This window comes from Talpa occidentalis, unplaced genomic scaffold (assembly GCF_014898055.3).
Source record: "Talpa occidentalis isolate TD23 unplaced genomic scaffold, MPIMG_talOcc4v2.1 talOcc4.3, whole genome shotgun sequence".
Lineage (NCBI taxonomy): Eukaryota > Metazoa > Chordata > Mammalia > Eulipotyphla > Talpidae > Talpa > Talpa occidentalis.
The window spans coordinates 101250074-101273328 of NW_023603184.1; the positions used below are offsets into that span (position 1 = coordinate 101250074).

Here is a 23255-nt window from a genome sequence, read left to right on the forward strand (position 1 = left end):
CATTTTCAAATTCACATCATGTCCAAAATGGCTGCTCAAACTCTAGCCATCTCATTCATGTTCCAGAAGATGAAAGGGGAAAGAAGAAACATGGCATGTCTCCTTTCTTTTAAGAAGACTTTCTTGCTGGGCCTCCTCCCTGGTGGTGCAGTTGGTTGAGCGCCACACTGTGAAGCTGTCCGCAGCCTCTGCAGCACCGGTTCAATTCCCGACCGGCCAGGGAGAATCCCACATGGCGAGGCAGACCTCTCCTGTCTTGCCCGCTGCTCCCCTCAGCAGAGCCTTTAGTCAGGCTGCCTGTTCTGCTCCCCGCTCTCTGGTGAATCCTCTCACCCTCCCAAGGCTCTGACCTGTACCCCAGCTCTTGTATAAATAAAAATAATCTTTAAAAAAAAAAAAGACTTTCTTGAAACACTGCTGAACAATTTTACTTATATATCATTGTCCAGAACTCAGTCATATTACCACATCTAGCTGCAAGTAACTCAGGACAAGATAGTCTTTTCTTTTTAAAGATTTTATTTATTTTTGCCTAGAGGACTGAGGTGCAGACCAGAGGTGTGGGAGATGAGAGGATTCACCAGAGACAGAGTGGGGATCACAATAGGCAGGTCTACTGAAATATACTAAAGGGAGCAGTGGGCAAGACAGGAGAGGTCTGCTGTGCCATGTGGGTCAGCTCCCTGGCGGAGATGGAACTCAGGCCATTGTGGTGGTAAGTGCTGAGACTTAACCCCTATGCCATCAGGGAGACTTGACAAAATAGTCTTTATATGGCATCATTGTGCCGAAAATAAATAAATAAATAAATAAATAAATAAATAAATAAATAAATAAATAAATAAAAATAAAAAAAAAGAAATAAAAAAAAAAAGAAATTAGAAGAGAATGGGTATTGAGAGGTAACTTGCAATGAATTATCTGATACATGATTATTTCTGGTTATTCTCACTGCTTCCATTCTTCTTCCTTTTATTGAAGCTGAATAATCTATGGCTTTAGGAAGAAGTCAGGACCTAGGTGAAAATAATGATCAGATACAATGGGTTTAAAATTTATACTCCTAATTCAGGTGTGCAGAAATGTAATTTTCTTTATTTACTGAACTTGACTTGCCCACAAATGCCTATTTGCAATTATGGCTAGAAAAATATTATCACTTAAAGGTAATACCACTTCTGGTTTTAAAACTGAATCTCTTGGCCTCCCTGGTGGCGCAAGGGGTTAAGCTCAACACTATGAAGTTATTTGAAGCCTCTGCAGCACGATTTTGATCCCTGGCCGGCCAGAGAGCAACCCACATGGCGCAGCAGACCTCTCCTGTCTCACCCACTACTCCCCTCAACAGTGTATTTCAGTCAATCCACCTGCTCTGCTCCCCACTCTGTCTTTGGTAAATCCTCTCATTGTCCTGTACCTCAGTTCGTATATGCATAAATAAATCAATCTTTTAAAAAATCAAAACTAAAAAAAAAAAAAACAATCTCTTTAGGTTAGTATTCAGTAAAATATAAGGCTTTTCACTTGCCTGTTTTTTCTGCATTCTTACCATGCCAGCCTACCATGTGGTCTGATTACCACAGTCTCTCAGCAGTTCTCTAGCTCTCTGGGACCACCAATACTTAGTTATATTAAATGTCTGTCCAGTAACCTATTGGGATCTGGGACACTGTCAACTGTTTTGTTTTTTCCAGTGCCTATTGTGAACGTTGACATTTAAGTAATGGTTAAAACATGATCGATAAATTTATCAGTATACTTTAAATGCATCACATAATTAATTCAAATGGTGGCATAATTATCTGAAAACACTGTAAAATTAAAAGACTATTTCTCTAAAGGCCCTTGCACTAGGTTTATAGCTTTCTTATGGCACTAATAATTCTCAGCTCTCAGTCACAGTGGTTGTATGCTTGTATCACCCCTAATCAGTATGTCTGCTCTCCAAGGAATTGTTCCTAATCTGTGTAATCCTCACGAGTCCTGTAGAAAGCTGTGGATACAGTAGGCCTTCAATCAATGAAAATGAAGAACTAAGCGAATAGAAACGGATATTCTAAAATTTACCTCTAATGAATGAATCCCACTGGGGGAAAATAAATTTTTGGAGCTATTTTAGAATGATGTCTGTAAGCAAAAGTTGATATTTTGCCTTTAACAGAACACTTTTTTTTTTTTTTAAGAAAAAAATTGCTTTTGTTTTTCAGAAATCCTCCACCTACTTTACTTCACCCAGAAAAATGGTGTGAGGAGTTCAACCACTTTATTTCACAGTGAGTATTTCTTCCACTGAAAATAGCTTATCCAGCAAGGTCTTGACAGTGATCGGAGAAATCCAAGATGTGGAATTTACTTGGTGCTAGTAGTTATTATGCCTACTATCATACAGAATTTGTTCCAGGAAATGAAAGAAGATCCCTCTGTAGGATTTGGAAAATATGATGTTCCATTTGACTCTTGACTATATAAGCAGTCCTCCTAATCGTTTGGTTCATATTTCTATGAGAATTTACTTTGTCCTGGGACAGATATTGCCAATGTGTCTTGTTTAATAAGGGAGGAGATTCGACAGCTAGAATTTGGAAACCACTCTAGGATCAGATTGCAGACAGGGTGGCAGCCTTCAAAAGAGGTTTTGTAGCTTTTAAGTTGAACTTTCCAGTACGATCTGTGATGTAGAAGGAGGGTTCTAGTTCCCAGAATGATTGAGGGGGCAAAGTAGAATCTCATGACTGAGCTCTGGTAAGGAGACTCAGCCAGGGCTGGAACAAAATGAAAATCCAACTGATGTGTGACATACTTAGTGAAAGCTCTATTACCGGAAAGTAGGCAAGATTGAATGCTACTAAAGCAGGGGGAGAGCCAGCACCACCACCAACAGGGTGGTGACTCAGTGCTGGGAACATGACCTTTGACCTGGTCTCTGGCAGACGATTGCACTGGTTCCAAAGCTGGGGAAGACTTTAGTGTGCTGGAAGGGACTGTGTTAGGGACCTGGCTAACTGTGAGGACAGGAATCTAAACCAGGCAATAAAAGCCATATCCAGGAGTGGAACTGTAAAAAGCAGCCCTCAGTGTCTGTTGTATCAAGTGTCAGAAGTCATGAGAGGAGAAAAAGAGTGACCAAAATAGCTGACAAATAGGAAACAGGGTATTTCTCTAATGTGTACCTATGTGCAGCCTTAATGTCCACATAGAGGCAGGGTAAAGAAGCAAAACGGGTCTCTAGATTATCATCTTTGATTAATCACAGTATTGATCAACAATCCCTTATCCTCAGTTCTGAAATCCAAAGAATTATGAAAAACAAGATTTTTTGTACTTGAGTCTTTACTGCAAGTCCTGACCTTATGTGAACTGATTTGGTGGCAACACATGACCTAAAATGATGTGAGGCTATTTTTAGTCCTTATTTATCTCATGCAGTGTGAATATTCATGTGAATTGCTGCAGATATATTAATGTATTTGATTATAGCGTGCTGCCCCAGATCCTGCTGGGGATGTTACATAACATACAGTAAATATACCAGTTTACCTTTATAAAATTTGATAAAATTCTGAATTCCAAAATATATCTGACCCCAAAGGTGTTATATAAGGAGCTATATATTTCAATTTCACTTCAAATGCAACATAGTTCAAGGTCCCTGAAATTGCATGTCTAGTCCCTCCTGGTTTTGTGCTATCCTGCTCATGAGAAAGGAGTTGTTAAGAATTCTACCAAGAAAGGCTATGTTTGCACATGGCCTTGAAGTTCAAAGCCAGGGGTGGAGGACATTTCCTTGCCTTTCCAGCCCCATTCTGATGTTTCTGCAGACTGTATAATGTGTCAGAAGGGACCACAGTCAAGTTTTGAGAAGAACAGCAGATGTAGGAAGAGGGGCAATGTTGACATAGGAGCAGAAAGTCACTTCCAGATTTGAGAGCCAAAGGAGGGGGAAAAAAGAAAGAGCTGAAGACACACTGATGGCTGGGATCACATTTCAGAGCACCCACAGGGAGAGAAATTCTGGGTTAAAGTTCCAGTGCTTTGCTAGCAAAGGTTAAACCCCCAAAATTTCTTTTTTCCTTCCATTGCTTCACATCGATACCCTTGATTGCCCTTCTCTGAGCTGCTGGCCTAGAAAAACCCATTACATATTCACTAGTACACCTTCCTATACCAGCTCTTGTGATTCCTCTAGAATGTGACTTGACTCACCAAAATCTGGCTTCTGTATACTTTTTCAGAAGTATGTTTATTCTTAAACTAAGCACAGTATTGTCCGATGGATTTAGGAATTAAAGGCACATCATTGATAATATGGTTGGGATTTTAGGGTTAAACAAAATATAGAAATCCCTCCCTACCATTGAATCTTTTCTTCATGGCAAATCCTAATATATGCCCATTTCAATGTTTGCCCCAACTTTGAGACTTCTAGTTGCTTTAAACTTAGAAAGGTCTTGGTACTAGAATGGAGGACCAACCACAGAAAACAATGACGTTAGCGTATATACTGTCAAGAGCAAAGAACAGCTACCTTGTTGAAACTGCAGGGGAGGGAAGAAGCACAAGAGATTCTAATAAAGCAAAAAGGTAAACAAGTAAAGTGTGTGCTTTATTAATAATGTAGATATAACAAAATGCCATCAATCTTCTCTAATGAGTTGTCCTTATTGTTTCTAGTGAAAATATGTATTATATGTGTTGATAGATTTTCTTCCCTGACCTCAACTCCCCAATCCTGTATCTCCATGGCATGTTAAATTCCTCAACCATGAAAGATTTTGTAAGATTTTAAGAATGTCCCTCTTAAGATTAGGGAATACTTATATCTTTAGAGAGAAGCTTACCCACTATACCCAAATAATACCTTTTAAGTTCATAGACAATTCTGCTTACCCCAGGCTGCCATTGCTCATCCTACCAAATGTAATTTGACTTTACTATTTCAAATCTCTAATTAAATATAAACAATGACATTCACTGGATTAGAAATGTCTATTTAAAGAGCCTTAGTTTGCCTTTGTACTTATCATGTTCATATTGGGAGGGAAGGAGAAGGACGGAGGATTTATGACCTTCCGATTATAAGTTTTTCATTGTTGGTGGGACTGGGTCGAGGAAGATGATTATCTGGTAATTTTCGGGAAAGTGTTTTTAGCTGGAATTATCCAGATAATTGCTTTAATTCCCTTTGTAGACTGAACCATAGTGCATTGTATTAAACTAAAATGGTTTTCTCTAAAGAATAAATAGAACTAGAAAATCTTTAACAGCCTTGAAACCGCCAATGCCTTTTCCCCATGTGACCCTGAACCATGTAGCAGAGTCAGTTCAATAATTTCTGTCTTTTTGGTCCTTGATGGTCATCTCCAAAAGACCAGTGTGCCTTCTAATTGATTGCTGTAGTGGTCAGAATGGGTTGGCCTTGCTGCAGCCCAGTGATTATAGTAGTGGCTACAGGAGGGCAGTGTGGGGGAGGGGCGGTGGAAAGGGAGGGAGGGAGATGGAAGACTATGCACAAGGGTTTAGGTGGTGAAGAGGGCGTGAGACGTGGCTTAATGGTTTTCAGATTTATTTCTTAACCCTCTTAATTTGGAGACAGTAGGAGAGATTTTAAGAAAGTCTGAAATCCTATTAGTAAATTTATGTAGAAGGTTAAAAGTAAAAACAAAGTCAGCCTGTTTGGTTCTGAACCTTTAGTCGTTAGTGATAATTGACTCATTTGTATGTGTTAGTTATGCATTTGTCAAAGCATGACTCCTGATGGCTTAGTTATGATAAATTAAACATGATGCTACATAAATTCTGCACTGCTTTTTATTCATATGTTAGGACCCTGCCTGATGTTTTTTGTCACCTCTGTAAAGTGTGGTTGGCTTTAGAGATTTCATTATCAGCCCTTTCCCCTATGGCTAAAGCTATTTGCATAACAATTTTATCTGGTTCAAGTCCTGGCCAGAATTCTGTTTTGTCAAAAGGCTCCATTCAGGAGTAGCCTTTTGAGCAGATAAGGATAATTTTCCTTTGCCAATGTCATTTTGGTACTAATGAATGTCACTTCCTATTTTAAGTTCAAACTAATTTCAGGTCTTTGGACTAAACTACAAAAATACCTCCTATCCTTTGGCCAAAGGTATATGAAAGCTGTGATTTTCATTTTGCCTCTAGAACTTTTGTAGTTTTATTAGCAATTAGATTTAGAACTTCATCATCCATAACTCTTGAACTGATTAGTGAGACAATAAAGATGAATTAATTTTTCCTGGTCAAGGGCAAATGAACAAAGAGTACCGTGCTGCTCAGCTTTGGACCTGAACTATTTGGTTGCCCACACAGACACTGCTTTCCTGAGTTGACAGTCTTGACCAGCTTAGTGTGCAGGTGTGTATTTCTCAGAGTGAGCTTCCTGAGTAGCACTACCATTTAGTTAGGCAACATTCCCATTCCTTCAAATGGCTGCAGGCAGTTGCACCAGATGGATCTCTCTGAGCTATAAAACTACCACTAATAGGCATCTTCATATATTTATTTTTAAAAATTGAAGCTCAGGCCTGGAACTCTTTTTTTTTTTCCCTCCCTCTAGGCCTAATGTTTATGAAGGTAACCATTTTGTGCTGGTTGTTTCCCTGACATTAATTGCATTCCCCTCAAGGAAACAATTCTCAGCTTTTCACCATTCTCCATTGTGTTTCAAGGCAGCTTAATTCCACATGGTTTTATAATGTCTGTGAACAACATACTTAGAATGATAAATATCTTAACTCTGTAGTTGTTAAGTCTCACAAATATTCTTGGCTTTTTAAGTCTGGGTGATTTGCAGGTAGTCATGCAAAGGGTTAATATTTCCTGGAGTTGGATACAATAACCTTTATTTACATTACCTCACAAATTGGTAATTTTAATTACAATGAGCAGCAGTATCTCCAGTGACACACTCTCTCCATTTTAGATTTATTTAGCCAATGATTAGCTATTATGGCTTCTTGAATTAATTAGCATCTCTTGAGCTACAGGGAATTAGTGAATTAATAAAAACTCATGGAAAAGCTCAAAATAAAAGCAAAATTCTAATTAAAACCCAAATTCTCTTCTCTCCTTAACATATATTGATCAATATACTTATAAATGCATCCCTTCTTTCTCATTTTGAAAAGTTGGGATTTTTTTTTTTTATCTTCAAGAGAAGAACAAATAAAGCTGTGCATTTCAAGGTTATATCTCCCCGAAGAGCTTCTAATTTAGATTATCAGATAGATCATATAAAGACACTGAGGACCCAATTTGATCTCGTTATACCCCACTTAAAATCTCAATCGATAAAATCTGGTTTTCTCATGGTGTGAGCCAAGAAGTGGCTCCGTGTGACCTGACATTTGAAACGTGGTACAGTATCAACACATACCTGGGACAGACTGTCATCCTTGCAACTGTGGCAATGAGCGTTTTCGCTACATTCAGAAAAAGCAAGACTTAGTGAAGGGGGTACTCCAGACTCTTGTCAGCCAGTTCTGTTTATTTCCTGTAGATTTTATAAAAAAAAAAACCGATCTGAAGCATTTGTCAGAGATTTCACCTGAGTACTTTTGGCACATTATGTCAGGTGACTTTTAGATAAGGGTAGTACATACTTTTTTGGGACTGTCCTCCCTATACCCCTTTTCCTCTCCCTCTTTTTTCCTTTTTTCTTTTAAAAAAATCCTACTTGAATGTCATAATATAAATCAAAAGAGTGCAATTGAAATAAACAAGAGTGATGGTGAACTCTCCACTGACTTTATGCTCATATGTACTGGGGGAAGGGAGTGTGGGGCGGTGGGGGTGTGGCTCATGTCAGCCTGCCCAAAGCCTGTCCGCCTCCCCTCCTCCCCAGTTGGCTGTCTGGCTCATCAAGAAGAGGCAGCTGTGGAAGAGCAGCGTGTGCATCCAGCTGCCTCACGTACTAGCTGTGCCACCGTGGAGCAGATATTGAATCTCTCTGACCCTTGGTTCTCATTTATCAAATCAGGGCTCAGAATACCTACCTCATTGGGTTACTCTAAGGATTAAATTATATATGTATGTAGATCTGTTACAGGGCAGGGAGAGGACCGCAAACCTCTCTGAATAAGTTCTGCCATCCACCTCATCAAGACAAAACATACTCTAGTGAGTAAGAACTTTAATGGAAAGGAACTGTAACACAATTAGTGTGCAATCAAGAAAAGAGAAAGAATAGTTTCCAAATCAAGCACCTAAAGTTACTATCCCCTTGCGGGTAAATGCCCAGCCAAATAGGATTGGCTCAAAACAGGGCCACTGGGGCCCAAAAGTTTGCCAAAACTCTAAGGCACCTCCTGACCCAAAGGAAAAGGGCAGAAGCGGCCAGAAAAATCTGGAAGGAAAAGAGCAAAATGCAAAATAAGATGAACACTGCCAATAAGGTAAACCTCCCCACGGAGCTCTCATCCACATGTTTCAAGTGTTTTCCCTGTTCCCAGGTCGCTGGCACAAGTCCAAGGCCAAGACACAAGTGCAGCTTTTTCACATGTCTCTCTGCTCCATGTGCCTCCTCCAGATCTTCTTCCTCTCCATCCTGCCTCCTTCTTTTTTCTTTTTTTAAACATTTATTTATTTATACAAGCGCTGGGTACAGTCAGAAGCACGGGAGGGTGAGAGAATTCACCAGAGCCAGAGCAGGGGAGCAGAGCAGGCAGAAGGACCGAAGTACACTGCTGAGGGGAGCAGTGGGTGGCAGGAGAGGTCTGCGTGCCATGTGGGACCCTCCTCCAGTGGCCGGGGATCGGCCAGGGATTGAACCGGGGATTGAACCGGGGATCGAACCGGGGATCGAACTGGGGATTGAACTGGAGATCGAACTGGCGCCACAGAGGCCGCGAGCAGCTTCGCAACCCAGCGCTCAACCGCTGCGCCACCGGGGAGGCCCCTGCCTCCTTCTTTCTCCCAGTCACCTCTGCAACTTCTGCTCTGCCCTGCTCAGCTATACCCTTTGTTTGGAGTTCTGGGGCAGGGACGCTGGAACCTCCCCTTTCCCTGTTATAGAACTTGGCAAATAGTAATAATAATAAAATAGCATATGTCAATTTTACTGATGTCAGTAGCTGTGCCCTACACATTATTTAATTCACTTAAACCTCACAATCCTATGAGGTAGTTCAGATATTCTCCCATTTTATAGATATTGAGGTAGTAAGGAGCTAAGAATCCCAAAACCACAGGTAATAGTGGCACCACCTCTCTCTCTGGCATTATGGTGTGTGTAGTTGACTCTGTTCTACTGTGCCTTCTCACTTTTAGGATTAATCAATTCCAGACCAAGAAACAAAAGCAGAATCATCCCGTCCCCTATGTATTTGGATGAAAACCGATAATAAATCAGGTACAACTCTAAGAGAGGGCACTGGAGATGAAAAAAACTTGTCAAGATTTATAAGGAAATGCACATAAGATGGGCACACGTGTTGATGCTATGTCAGGGTCACAAGCACTTCACCATATCAAGTTGAAAACTTTACCACTAGTCTGGACAGTAGGACATTTTTATTAGAAAAATAATCTCTCCTAGTTTCTATATTTCTGCACTAATAAACTGGTTCAGCAATAAATAGGTGACACCTTTTCTTCAGAAAAGTAAAGAAGAAAGTGTCAATGACCTTCTTACCCTTGACGCTTCTGTAATTTTACTCTGCTGTCTACGTTAGACTTCAGCTCCCTCATTTCCACAGGTCACACCTCTAACACTCACTCACCTTCTGCACGCCACCCCTTCATTCTGTCCTCCATTTTCCCTTAACAGCAACAGTACCCAGGGCCCCCTCAAACTCAGCCTGAGAGAATCAGCTCCAGCAGGAGTCAAAACAGAAGCAATCCTGAAGTTGAGACTTACCTTTACTTGTTTGGTCTGCAAACAGTTCTACCTCTTTCTCTATCCTGGGGCACATGCACCTCTGAGGACTCCACCTGTCAGCTGCTGTCAGCTAGGCCTCTTCGTGGGAAAGGAGCAGTGGGACAGAAGGTGGGTTTCAGGTCCTGGGGAGGCAGAACCCACAGCGCTGGGCAACTAACTATATGAGTAGACAGGGGCTGCAGAGAGGGAAGAATTAAACACGACAGCCATATTTTCAGCATGCCAGAGGGTCTTTCTAGGGAATATATAGTGAAGACATGAAAAGCACTGGGCCTGAAGTCAAATAGTATTCTAACACTGACACTTTGATTTTTTGACCTTGAGCAAGTTACTGAACTTTTCTGAACCTGTTTCCTCATCTATAAAATGTGAGTACTAATACTTATATAATAACAACTTGGGATAAAAGAGAGTTTGCAGTGATAGGATATCCTAAGTAGCAGTGGTTTAGACAAGGTAGACTTACTAATTCCCTCTTTAAAATGGGGTGGGAGTTAGGTTATGTATGTACTGCTGGCCTGACATCAGCCATCCCAGCTTTTGTGCTCAGGCTGCCTCATTTAGTATGATTTCCCTCCTCGTGGACCAAGGTGACTGCTGGCGTGCCAACATTTAGATGTTTTATTAAAGGTAGAGGGAGGAGAGAAAAATGAAAGCCTTCTTTAAGAAGACTTCCTTGCATTTTCATTTAACATATCATTAGCTGTGACTCAATCACCTGGCAACAGTTAGCTGCAAACAAAGCTAATGCAGTGTCACCTAACAGGGCAGCGGTAGCCTAGGTTCATACCAGGGCTCTGCCCCTGAGGAGAGTGGAGAGTCTATAGGCAGATAGCAGTCTGCAGTCATGGAACTTTGTAGACAGTTGCCAGAATTAAGTGAGATATAGATTGAGAGCTTAACAGATATGAAAGATGAATGTTCTGACTTACAGTAGTGGTGCCATCAAAAGAGATGAGATCAGGAAGGGGAACTGGTAGGACTCATGAGGTCATGAGTCACAACAGAAGTGCATCTTGAGGAGAAGCAGTTATGGTCCTCACCAAGGCTGATCTGTGGCCTGGGAAAGATGGGAGAAGTAAGGACAAAGTGGGAGCATGGAGTGACCAGTCAGTACCTCTGCTGAGTCTGCCAGGAGCTGTAATGTTCTGTTTTGATGTGAAGCCCCCAGCTTCCTGCCTGCTCCTAGGTCGCCTGGCCACTATAGTTTCCACAGGCTCCAGTGTAGAAGAAAATTTGGCTCAGGTTCAGAAAGAATTTTAATTAGAAATGCAGGCTCATGTCACCAGTACTGCATTCTTCCAGCCTACTGATGATTTCTGGCAGAGATAAAAATAACAGACGTAGCCCTTTGCCACTAATGAGAAAAGGACTATTTTTTAAAAATGAACTCAAAATTTATAACAGCAATTTTAAATACAATGAGTCATCATATATTCCATCTCCTTTTGGTTAGTGTGTGGTTTCTATTGACCTCAGTATTTCAATTTGGAAAATCCTAGGGTCATCAAATGCATGATATAGCTATCATACCAAGTAATAAATGGGGGAAATCCAGTTAATTGATTTTTGGTATGAAGGACTATTTAATAGTTTTAAAGAATAATTTTACTTAAAGGTGAATAATGAGAATTCCTGCCTTTAAGAGAGGCCTAAAGTTTAAATTCATATACTCAAGCAGTGTTCCTCAGGTATGTTCTGATAGCCTAGCTTTGATTATTCTTTTTTTTTTGTATTCCCCTAAAATTTCAAATGTTGAAATTTCAAGCCTCACTATCTCAGACCTTATTTGGAAATGGAGACATTGCAGATGTAATTATTTAAAACAGATTATCATGGAGTAGGATAGGTCCCTAAGCCAACATAACTGGTATCTTTAGAAAAAGGGGAAATTTGAACACCCATACACATAGAAAGAACATCATATGAAGATTGAATTTCCTTGCCACAAACTAAGGAACTACCAGAAGCCAGAAATGAGAGCTGGAAGAGATCCTTCCCTTGTAACTATTTTTTTTTTTTTTTTTTGCATAGAAGAACTGGAGTGTAAGCCAGAGGTGTGGAGGGTGAGAGGATTCACCAGAGACAGAGTGGGGAGCAGAACAGGTGGATTTACTGACATACACTAGTAAGGGGAGTAGCAGGCGTGACAGGAGAGGTCTGCTGCACCATATATGTGTTAGCTCCGTGGCCAGAGATTAAACTCAGACATTAGTGGTGATAGTGCTGAGACTTAATCCCTAGGCCCCTAGGAAGGCCCCCAATCTTTAGTTTTGATTTCTGACTATGAGACAATAAATACATGTTGTTTAAGCCACTCAGGTTGTGTGATACTCTTGTCACAAAATCCCTGGGAAGTCAATACAGCCCGTGACTTGGTTACTTGACCATAAGTCATTTGATCTCTTCAAGCCTCTGCTTCCTAAACTGTGAGTAAGGAGTCTAACAGTGAGGTTAAATGTGTGATCCTTTAAATATCGTTGAGCATCATCACAACGTGTTAAGGGTTTATGTTGTTATTCTTCCCAAGCCAACCATCCAATAGTAAAAGAAGGCTATTTCTGTAATAGTCAATGATTTGTTGAGCTTTATTGAGGACTTTAGGAACCAAATACACATTCTGCACTAAGCTTTCTTGATCACATTTCTCTCTGAGGAATAAATTACCATAGGAAGAGATGACAAGGTGGTCTCAACACTGACCAACTGATCAGTTTCCCAGGCTGGTACATTGGGATTCTGAGGCCGCGTCCAAGATGATTTTCTGATCATAATCACTTAGTGATGATTGCCCTGGACCTGAACAAGGGTAAGTGTAGCTTATACTTGTGTTATCCAAGAGTTCACATGATGAAAGGGTAGAAAGACAACCCACCAAAAATAAACAAAAAAATTAAGTGTAAATTCATTGAAATTAATTTCATGAAGCAGTCTGAAGGATGAAACAAGTAATTATTACCTATAAGAAGGAAAACTACTTGGGGTAAGATATGTAAAAACTAACTGAAGACAATCATAAAATTTGAGAGGGGGCAGTGTTCAGTGTGTGGCTAAGGCGTACAGAGGTTCTTGTGCTCAAAAAGAGGATAGAATTACTGGGAAGTTTCCAGTTCAGCAAATATGTTAAACATGTAGGATAATTACTAAAATATAAAAAAACAATATCTAGTTTCTAAACCAACAGAAGGGGAAGGGGGCTATAAAAAAACTTGATTAATCAACAGAGGACAGGAAATACGGGGGAAAAAGAATTTGAGGTAAAGAGTGGTAAAAGGTGATTTCTGCCCATATAACAGTGTGTTTGAATTATTGGGCAATCAGTTTCCCCCCAGGATCTCCAGTCTACAGGAGTGATTTTTAACAACTGATGGGGTGAGATTGGCATGCGATTTGTATTGTTTACCGGTTTCAGTAGTGTAAATGTTCCCATCAAGGCCAATTTTAAGCTGCCAAATGTAACATTAATCAGTTCACAAAATTCCTTTAAAAACTTAACAATAGGGCCTCTCTGGTGGCCCTGGTGAGGATCACACATTTAATCTCACTGTTAGGTGGTTGGGTTGAGAGCAGCACTGTGAAGCTGTCCTCAGCCTCTGCAGGGCTGGTTTGATCCCCAACGGCTGCGGAGATACCCACATGGTGCGACAGACCTCTCCTATCTCGGCTCCCCTCAGCAGTGTCTTTCCGTTGATCTGCCTGTTCTGTTCCCTGCTGTGTCTCTGGTGAATCCTCTCACTCTCCCGCACATCTGGCTTGTACCCCAGTTCTTGTATAAAAATAAATAAATCTTTAAAAAAAAAAAGGAACAATAATATCTAGGGATGTTGTCTCCAGCACACCTCTATTTGAGACAGACAGGTTCTTCTCCTTGGTTTCACACTACAAACAATTTTTGACAATAAAATAAAAAAAAATTAAACCCCAATATCTGCATTTTACTTCTCTAACTGAAACCATTTGGATATTGGGAAAATAGGAGTTGGTGACATTCTGTTATTACAGTATTTATCACATGGTTATAGAAGGCTGGTAATTTATGATCCTTGCTAGCAAAGCCAGATCAATACAGAGATAAATGTCCTCAGCACAATAGAATTTATATCATCCACATGATAATTGACCACTATGTCATACATTCAATCATTCACCTCATTATCTGATACAACAAGCAGTAAGTCTTATATGTGCATGATTTATGAATGCACACTAGTGTGAAACCCACAACCCACTGACCTGTTTCCCTTCCTTGACAATTTAGTATACAGTTATCTACTTCTAGAAATACAATCCCACAAAGAGGAGCAACCACTTTTTCTTTTTTAAAAAAACTAGATATATTCTGCTAGGAGAAATGTCTGAGCTGATGTTACTCCCTCTGCTCCTTTCACTTTCCTACCAATCCTGGGCTCTTTTTCTTTTTTTTTTCCCCAGAGCATGTGGCTTGTTCTAGAAGGAGGTGGGTGACTCCCAAAAGAGCCTTTCATGTTGCTGACTTGCTATTATAAGTATGTTTAGTGACACAGTCATTCCCCACACCCATCTATAATTATATGTCACTGCAGAGTTAACTCACTAAGCTTGGTAGTAGGAGGTATCCCAACCCCCCATCTCCTTTATCTCCTTTTTCTCTCAAACCTCCCCCAACCTCCTCCCCAACATTTGTTGCCTGCAAGGTCTGTGCTGTGCTTTGCAAGGGTTAATCAGAGGGCCTATTATTCAGCAAATTAAAGGCTTGGCTGCCTGAGAGTTCCTTTCTGAAAGGATTAGGGTCTCTGATGAGGCTTTGATGTAATAGATGGAGCTGTTCTGTTCCTTCACATTAATAGAGAAGCATTAAGGACTCCCCAGGCTCTCTTTGGTAGTTGGTATCTTTACTCATTCCCTTGCCTAAAAAAGAAAAATATTTTATCTTATGAAAATTTAGTGCTTGAACAAGGTACTGAACTGACATCCCCCAGGGAGTGAAATGTTCAATTTTTGGTCTAAAAGCACAGAGACTAAGCACTAAACTGGTTTCCTTGGGTGGCCACTTCCTCAGGAAGAAATGTCTCTCCAAAGAGCAACAGAAGCAATCATTTGCCCCTTGCGATTCACCATCCTTGGCAGCTCAGAAATTGGGCCGAAGGGATGGTGTATAGCAGGTGTGGAGGTCATTTGTGTCCTCGGAAACACGAAGCAAGACAGCCAATAGCTGTGCAAAATCCCGATTTGCATAAGACATTTTTAGCTGCTAATTATCTGATAAGATTTTCTCTAGGCTTTTAGTAGTGGTTAGTTTGCTAATGAAAACCTGGCTTAGTTTATTTTCACCAATTTGATGTTCATGCCATCAATAATAATAATGTAGTTGACAGTCAACCAGAGAAATGTTTAGTTAATTTAAATCTACCAAAAAGAAAACACACTAAGGGTAGGGAGCTAAATGTGAGTAGATACAATGCCAGCAAACCCATTGTAACTCTAAGCCATTATCTTTCTTCTTAATCTAATCTTCCTCCCACATCCAGGCCAACAGTGTGCTATGGTCTGAGCTCTCAGTTGGAACTGTTATTGTCATCATTTTCATGCCCACTTGTGCAATATTTCAGACCTCTTCCTTCCCTACCCCCACCTCTACCTGCAGAATTAAAGTGCCTCCTCCTCTGAGTTGCTATTGATTCATGGGTTTGACTTTTTCAGCAATCTTCATACCATTTTCATTGAACAGCACATGGTAGCCTAATACACTTCCTTTCCCTTCCTGGGTAGATGCTACCTCTGGGCCACTGCATTTAGCATATTAGCATATCAAGGGACCTGACTATAAAAATGCACCAACTTGTTGGTAGATTTTGCACAGGATTAACATCAGAGAACTTGGTACTTCCTTATATTGGCCACCCAGGGAGAATTATTTTTACTAGATATAAGGAATCAGTTAGGGCTGAAGAGTATCATAAGAAATTGTCCAGGGCTTCCCCGGTGGTGCAGTGGTTGAGCACTGGGTTGCGAAGCTGCCTGAAGCCTCTGCAGCGCTTGTTCGATCCCCGGCCGCTGGGCGAGGGTCCCACATGGCGCACAGACCTCTCCTGCCACCCGCTGCTCCTCTCAGCAGTGTATTTCGTCGGTCTGCCTGTTCTGTTCCCCTCTCTGGCTCTGGTGAATTCTCTCACCCTCCCGCGCTTCTGACTGTACCCCAGTGCTTGTATAAATAAATAAATAAATCTAAAAAAAAAAAAAAAAAGAAATTGTCCAGTGAAAGTCATAGCCATGTTTACTGGAAGGGAATAGCATTCATTTCATTAAATGAAGTCATTTCTTTAAAAACCCAAGAAAGCTTTATCTGTGGTCTCCTTACCGTTATACTCTCGTTGTCATCATCATCATCCTCATATCACAATTCTTCATGCAGCTGGTTTGTTTTTGTCTTGGGTTTTAAGAAATAGAATAGACTGACTGCATTTTTCCTTTCCTATAGGTTTCTAGAGAGTCCATCAGGTAATTTGTGGCCACCTCTAATAAAGTAATATATTTGGCATTTTATTTATTTTAATGATTTACTTATTTATGCATACAAGAACTGGGGTACAGGCCAGAGGTGTGGGGGGTGAGAGGATTCACCAGAGACAGAGTGGGGAACAGAACAGGCAGGCTGACTGAAATACACTGCTGAGGGGAGCAGCGGACGAGTCAGGAGAGAGATCTGCTGCGCCATGTGGGTAGCTCCCTGGCCGGGGATTGAACTTGTGCTGCAGTGGCTGCAGACACCTTCATGGGTTGTGTCTTAATGTTACCCTTGCACCAGCAGGGAGGCCCATGTATTTGCCCATATATTTGGCATTCCTGTTTTTCTTCTCTAATTTCCCCTTTGTTTCCTTTTTTTCTTCTACCTTTATTTTTTATCTTGCCTTATTACCTATACCTTCAATTATTTAAACACATGTTGTTGTAGTAATATGCCTTGTTATTTCTATAACAAGATGATATATCAAAAAAATCAGTTACATACATTGATTGTGGGAATATAAAATGATATAATCACAAAGGAAAACAATCTTATAGTTTCTCAAAATGTTTAACATAAAGTATTATATGATCAGTAATATATACTTCTAAGAGAAATAAAAACATGTTCACATAAAAACTTGTACACAAATGTTCACAGCAGTATTAGACATAGTTTAAAAGTAGAAACAATCGAAGTATCAACTGATCAATGGGTAAACAATAAAAAATGAAATATCTACACACAATGTGGATGAATTTTCAAAACATTATGCTAAGTGAAAGAAGCCAGTAATAAGACCACACATATCATATAAAATGTCCAGATTAGACAAATCCATAGAAACAGATTAGATTGGTAGCTGGAGCTGGGAAGGTTGAGGGGAAATGAGAGTAACGGTTATTGGATATAGGATTCTCTCTGGGGTGATGAAAATGTTCTAAAATTTGATTGTGGTAATGATTATACAAGGATATGAACATATTAAAACTCTGAATTGTATACATTAAGTGTGTCAACTGTATGGTTTATGATTATCATTAAATGATAAAAAATCATATGTAAATTTTATGGAGTAGTTCATGTTGGTTTTCTCACACTTTAAAATTTCACTCAGTGCCAGAACATGCACATTGTAATTAATCAAGCTTATTTTTTGGTAGAATCTGCAGACTTACTTGGGATTGAGAGTCCAAGTATAGGGATGGCCTTCTTCATAGGCTGCAAGTCCTCTTTGTATTATCTAGTTCAGTACATTTGATACTTCACAGGCAAAGTCTGGGTTGTTCAGCAGCAAGTACCAAGCCTGTGGGTGTTAAGTGCTTTTCTAGTTCCTCTACTCTTTACTTTAGCATATGCCTTCTCTTCTTCCTTGTCATCTTATTTTATTTGGTACTGAAAATAAGTGGTCAGAGAATTAAGAACAAGAGTGGTCAGAGAATTAAGAGAATAACCAAGAGGTGCAGCATCACTCCAGAATGGAAAAAGAATGTTTCAAGTAGGGTGACCATCAGTGACTGCTTGAACAGAGAGGTTGAGTATGTTAAAAACTGAAAAGATAGCATTGAATCAGTAAGTTAAAAGTTTTTGGGTTCATTTGAGAGAGATTAGAATTGAATAGTGAAGGTAAAATGTAAATTGTGTTCACAGATTTTGATCCATTCATTAAATTTAAGAAGGCTAAGTTTCCTCTGGTGACTGCTTCTTTTTTCTCTGCACTCTTGTCTTAAGTTCTTGACAGCTTTCACCTTTCCCTCACAAATCCTTAATTCAGACCCTATGCCTCCAAAATGAACCCCCTTCCCTTTCTCTACCTCTAATTCACTCTCTAATATGGTGCCTATTCTTTTTCTAAAGCAAAGATTAATTATGTTATCTCCCCCCTCAAAAATGCCTCTTCAGTATGGCTGAGAAAGGAAACATAAGCTCATGGGCATGGCCTTCTATGTTCTGAAAATGTTCCTGGCCAGAATTTTACCCTTATCTCTTCCAATACATTGTTCTGTTTCACTCTGTTCTCCATATAAGCCAAGATTTTACATCAACGGGCTTCCATCCCTACTATGCCCTCACTCAAAATGCTTCTCCCCTGCACTTCCTGCCAATATCCCTTTCATCGTTACATCCTTTAAGATGCAAACATCACTCTCATGTGAAACAATTATTTTCCTAGCTAAAATTATTTACTTTGTATAAGCTATTGCAGTGCCTACACTTGGTAGCTTTCAATTATTTTCATCTATGTCCATATCTATTCGACTACTTATTTTCTAAATTCCATGAAAGCTAAGGTCTCACTCCAGGTGTCCTTTCCCACAAGCCCTTGATCTAGTACCAGTCACAATAAATACCTACTAGGTCTTTGAATGAGTACATAAATTCAATCCCAACTGCTTCTCTAAATACTTCATATGTGTAGGTTTGGTATTACACAGAAGATATGTTTCTATATACCATAGGCGATATGTTGTATGCATGTCTTATGGATGAATAAAATATCTTTTTTTCTTTCTCTCTTTCTCTCCTAACCCTCACCCCAGTCCTGGTGTGATTGTGAGCATGCGATGATCATGCACTATAGAGCTGGTTGTTTGTTTCTTGTAGGCGACGACTGGGTGCTGTCCCTTGCTTCTCCTCGCAGAGATAAAATGCATACAAATGAGAATTATGGATTTAACTCTGGACAGGGTGGCAAGTAGGATCAAGGAAAGGATTAGAATTCATATATCCTCAGGCACCTAAGCCTGATCTAAGAAGCAGACCATAACTGTTTGTCAAAATGGGAATTGATTTTCGAATCAAAGAAATTAGTCAGACATTCAAAAACAGGATTGCCCAAAGGCTTGAACTTGAAAATGCCAAAGATTTTCACTTTTGCTGAATTGAGAGGTCCTAAAAGTCTCTTTCCTCCCAGAACTTTGAAAGTTCTGATCAGGACATCCATCAAATAGGAATTTTGTCCTTGGTGATGGGAATCACATTGGGAAAAAAAGTAGCTAATTAGAGGGCACAGTATTATTCAAATCTAATTCAAGGAGCCATTGCATGTCAACATTTCTTTTTATAGCCCTCATCCTACTTGGATTTGGGCCATGGCTGTCTTCCTCCAATGGACTAACTGACTGTGTCCCTACCACCAAGTACAGTGGCTGACCTGCATAGCTGGAATTTATTTGGTGTTCACTCTGCACCAGCCATTTTACATGCATTGTCTCATTTACTCCCCACAATGTTATTATTACCATTTTATAGATGAAAAACTTGAGACACAGAGAATTAACTAACTTGCCTATTATCCATCACATTGCCTCTGAGAAGTACAGCTAGGTTTGGTGGATTCTAACCTTTTCACCACCCCAATAAAAAGTGCTCTTTTTTTAAATGAATGAGTACATGTGTCATATTTAGGAAAATAATGAGTTTGGCCATTAAGTATATTATTATTTAAAAAAAATCAACAGACTATTTTAAATATTTAAAATTAACATAGAAATAATATGTTTAAAATTAATATATAACATATAATATATACATCATTATAATATATATGTCATAGTAACAATTAAAATAGATGCCAGAATCTAAACTATTTTGCCCTGACCCATTCACATTTTCCATCATCACTTCGTTCTGGATTCAGCCAACACTTCCTTCTCAGATCACTGCTCATCCTCGTGAGTGGCTTCCATCAAATAGTTCCTTAATTATTACTTGAAGCAAAGACTGCTAAAGAAAGCCTAGGCCCGGTCTGGTTTGTGAGCTTAGTCTGGGGCTGACCTGTAGCCAATCTCAGTCCCTCTCAGAGGCCCAGGGGCAGTGGTTTGACAGTTGCAGTGGACACTCAGCTGCTCTTGCAGCAGCAGCAGATCACCAGATCCATGGGAAGCAGCAGCGCTGCAGCCTGAGAGAAGGAGCTGTCACAGGATTCCCATCAGCCCGGGGTCACACCTGCCCCAACCCTTTGAACCAGAGGGTGTTGTTTGAACACATATTAACAATCCATTAAGCCAGTTGTTGGGGCTGTGTAATGAAGTAGTGGTTCACTTTTTTCCAGAAGCCATATTGAAACACAAGGCTGGCACTGCCTGGAAAAATATCTGTCCAATTGAAGGTGTTTTTCCCAACCAATGAAGAAAGAAATAAAGTATACAAAGAATAAGAAAGTAGTGTGTTGGGACCACCAGTTAAAATCCTTAAGACTACCTTAGACCTAGGACACAAAAATTAGATACTTCCTTGCCCAGAGGAGGGCGTGCTCATCACCAGTCATTTGCAACTGCTTTGTGAGGTTTTCAAACACAACTTAAACAGAAGGAGGAAATGCAATAACAACACTAATAACACTGCCACCTCTACCACCACACATCCACTGATCCCTCCTTGGACAGTTTCTATGTCCACTGAGGACCATCTTGACTTGAGACCTGGTTCTACTTGGCCATTTGCACTTCACCTCCTTGCTTTGAATTTTTACTCCTTCCTTCTCCCAAATTGATTCTGCCCACGTCCACTGTCTACTCTTCTTCCCTTGGCCCCTCCCAGCTGCGGCCCTCAGCCTGTCATCCAGGGAAGCAGTGCTTGAGGGTTTAGAATTTTTGTTACCATATCTTCTTCCCTATGAACACAACCAATTAGGATGGAGTTTTCAAATTATTTGATGTTCATTAGGGGATCAGAGACTTAAGAGTAAAATGAAGAGATACTTGTGTTCACAGGGCTCACAAGCTGAACCCTAGATCACTATGGAGTTAGACATTGCAGCTTTCTGCCTTAAAGCGGTGCTCCAGCTCTGGCCCCATTTTTTTTTTTTTTTTTTTTTTTTTTGCATGTGGAATCTCTTAGCTACCCTGGTGCACATTCCTTAACTCTGCAGGGAGATTCTGTTCTGTCTGCTCTTAGATTTTATCTATTGGATTCAAACCATCCTAGAATTTTTCTCTCACCTTTGTCACTTTCTTTGAATTTTCTCTAACTGAGAAAAGTTGGTTCTCTGTGGTCCTCAGGCTTCAGAAAATTCAATGTTTTCTTTCTGGTTTTCATTTGTTTTTTCTTCCTGAGTTCCCCTCAACTCATGCTGGACCTTTGGTGCCGATGCTTTGACCAAAGGTCAGGATGGTTTGCTGATCCTTCTCACATTGCATTGCATTCCCCTTGTCACAATATCTCAGGCAAGATGGTCTGTTGTCCTGTAAACTTTCAGTCTTTCTCTGACTTTGCCACACAGAATCTGTTCCCATTACCCACTTTAAAAAGGAGACTGAACTTCCTGTGCTAAAACCCTCTGTCCTGGGCCTCCCTTGTGGTGCATGCGCCACTCTGTGAAGCAATCCACAGCCTCTGCCGCACCAGTTTGATCCCCAGCCAGCCAGGGAGCCACCCGCATGGCGCAGCAGACCTCTCCTGTCTCGCCTGCTGCTTCCATCAGCAGTGTATTTCTGTCAGTCTGCCTGTTCTGTTCCCTACTCTGTGGAACTCTCTGGTAGATCCTCTTACCCCCTGCATGTCTGGCCTGTACCCCAGACATTTATTTGTATGCATCAATAAATAAATCTTAAAAAAAAAAAAAAACCCTGTGTCCTACCTTTTCAGGGCTTTTTTCCCCTTAGTGAATACTGACTCTTTCTCTCTGATTGATAATCACAGACCTGCCTCCCTGAGTAATGTGCTCCTGGTTCTGTTTCAGGTTAAAACCCTACCTCCCCAATACAGTTGTGAAGTTAGCATGCACTCTCAGCCTCACCAGTGAGACATATTTAAAATACCACCAAATGCATTATTTGTAAACTTCATGTAAACTGAAATATAGTTAAATATTTCATCAAGCAGGAAGGTGATTTTTCACTAAAGTAACACAGGCAATGTCAAGTTTCTTAGCCTGACTTATTTTGAGGCATTAGTCATCTTGGGAAATAGCCTGTGTTTGTCATAGTCCTTTCTTCCAGAATGGAAATTTCCTTCTAAGACAGCACCAAGGGCTCTGATATTTAACCTATAATTAGTGTATCCTCGGGAGGATTTTCTCCTCTTGATGCAGAGGTCTCTTTGTCAGTCAGGCTTCTGTCTGATGATGATAGGAACTGCAGGGCAGCAGGATGCATCACAGGGCAGGGAAATGTTTGCTCAGATCAAAAGCATTTAGGGATTCTGTACCTAGGGAAACACTTAACTGTTTGAGTAGCAAACCCAGAAAAAACAATTGAAAGCATAAAAACATAGACTGTTAAAAAAAGAAGTGGGGGTGAGACATCAATCTCAAATTTTGATCTAGTCTTGCATCTATTTGAGGAATAAGCTTGCTTACCCTCCTGCTTTTCTCACCAGTATTTTCAGCTGCTCTTATCAAGTGTGTTTTATTCATTGGTAAACATCCGGCTGTGACTTTTGATAAATAGCTCCCCCTTGCAGGCATCTGATATTTTGGGTATGAAATGGCAGTTTACAGTGGCAAGGCAGCTGTGTCTCGACAGCATTATCATTTGGGAGTGCGAAGAGCACAGGCTGCATGGCTCCAGAGCCCCGCGCAGAAGCCCAGCCTTGTTTCTTGTTTAAAAATGTCTCCTTTTTCCCCCCGTTTCCGGGAGAAACCAAACTAGAAGATCCCAGCAAGTAATTGCAACCACTGTGTTTAGTGTGGTGACCTAATGAATTCTGAGAATTAATCTTCAGCCAAGAAGGCATGATGGAAGGTACTAGAATTTCAAATTGGGAAATGGATTGATTTCCTTCAAGCCTGGAATTTAATTCCTTCTTCTTTTGGTGGACTTTTCTATTATATTCAAATCAGCCATCATGACTTTATAAATCCAGGATAAACACAGGTAACATATCTTATGGTAGTTAAAAAAATTTCTGTGTTTTGTCTCATAAGACAGACAG

The 23255-nt window shown here is 40.3% G+C and overlaps 1 protein-coding gene across 1 annotated transcript in view; it reads left to right on the forward strand.

The window, feature by feature from the left end:
• The first annotated feature begins 2211 nt into the window (after positions 1-2211).
• Positions 2212-23255, forward strand: part of MYO3B (myosin IIIB) — a 165548-nt gene continuing 144504 nt past the window's right edge. Inside the window, exon 1 of the mRNA XM_054699457.1 lies at positions 2212-2273. The gene's annotated coding sequence lies outside the window, so the exon portion shown is untranslated. The remainder of the gene's footprint in view (positions 2274-23255) is intronic.